The sequence below is a fragment of the Sinocyclocheilus anshuiensis genome, unplaced genomic scaffold, assembly GCF_001515605.1.
Source record: "Sinocyclocheilus anshuiensis isolate Anshui unplaced genomic scaffold, SAMN03320099.WGS_v1.1 C32680127, whole genome shotgun sequence".
NCBI lineage: Eukaryota > Metazoa > Chordata > Actinopteri > Cypriniformes > Cyprinidae > Sinocyclocheilus > Sinocyclocheilus anshuiensis.
In genome coordinates, this window is record NW_015619123.1 from 1 (window position 1) to 1,281 (window position 1,281).

The window sequence follows — 1,281 nt, forward strand, 5'->3', positions numbered from 1 at the left end:
CCTTACTCCGATAAAAGAAAACGGGTTACCGCGTTTACATGACCACATGCGTTTTCGGTTTACTAAGCATAATCGTAAATTGTAAATTGTATAAAATTTTAACATTTCATTACATTTTAAAAGAACTGATTTATATTTGCATATATTTTAAAATGGAAGTTATTCTTGTGATGAATTTTCAGCATCTCCAGTCAATCTCCAGTCTTTAGTGTCATATGATCCTTCAGAAATCATTCTAATCTGCTGCTCAAAAAACATTTAAACATTAAAATTGAAAATAGTTGTGCTGCTTAATATTTGTGGAATTGAGGATTCTTTAATGAAGTTTAAAATAACTTCATTTATTAGAAGTAGAAATCTTTTGTAACAAAGTCTTAACTGTCAATTTGCATTGCAGCTGTACATACTGGTTTGGGATTTTCCTTTCCATGTTTCATCACTGGCAGTGGACATCTGACTGTGTCCTCTCTCTGAAAGAGTCCTCTCAAAGCTGCTCTGCGACTGAGAATCAACCTCAGCGTCCTAAAACACAGACAAACACACACACACATATGAAAATCAGAGCCTAATATGCAAATGTCCAATATAAATAGCAAGCAAAGCATGGTGGGTGTGTCTTAGTGTTAGCAGAGTGTAGGACACAGTGTATGACAGAATAAAGGCTTATACGTGCTTGATTGTGGCTTATTATTTGTGTGTGTATTCACAATATTTATGTTATTGTGATCTCACCATGTGTTTCCCTTCTCCCACCTCCTCTTCCTGTCCAGCTGGTCGCCATGTCAGCAAGCTGTTAAGAGCAAAGTCAGAACCAAACTGAGAGAGCATTTCATAAGCAGAGCCCGAACAGCCTTTTCAAACACTCTTCGATTTCAATATCAGCGGTCATGTCAACACCTGTCAAGAGTTGGAATATATTGGCGCATCTGACAACCCAAAAAAGTATTTTCTAGATTTAGCTAGAAAATACCAAAAATTCTAAAGTGTGATTTGAATTCATTTAGATTAATTAGCATATCATGTCATTTATTTGATTGTTTTTGTCTATTTGTTTTTTAGAGATCGATCGACAACTCTCATCAAAACAAATCCAGACGGAAGGCCGTTGAGTGTCATTGAAACAGATGGTGGTGTGCAAGAGTGTCATACACATGAGGGCTGGTGGTCTGGAAGATATCCAGCATGCAGGCGCAGGTGACGTCCCACACCTCCGGACTGAACTTCTCCCCATTCAGGATCACCAGGTTCTCCAGACAGTTTGTGCCTGACCGCGCCAGCTGC

At 38.4% G+C, this 1,281-nt stretch overlaps 1 long non-coding RNA gene across 1 annotated transcript; it reads right to left on the reverse strand.

Annotated features, from left to right (window-relative positions):
* Positions 1–393: 393 nt before the first annotated feature.
* Positions 394–1,275, reverse strand: LOC107682874 (uncharacterized). Its single transcript, XR_001633612.1, has 3 exons — positions 1,150–1,275; positions 733–790; positions 394–522 (listed from the first exon to the last, which is right to left on the reverse strand). It is a non-coding gene; the product is annotated as an uncharacterized LOC107682874 (long non-coding RNA).
* Between the last annotated feature and the right edge of the window lie 6 nt (positions 1,276–1,281).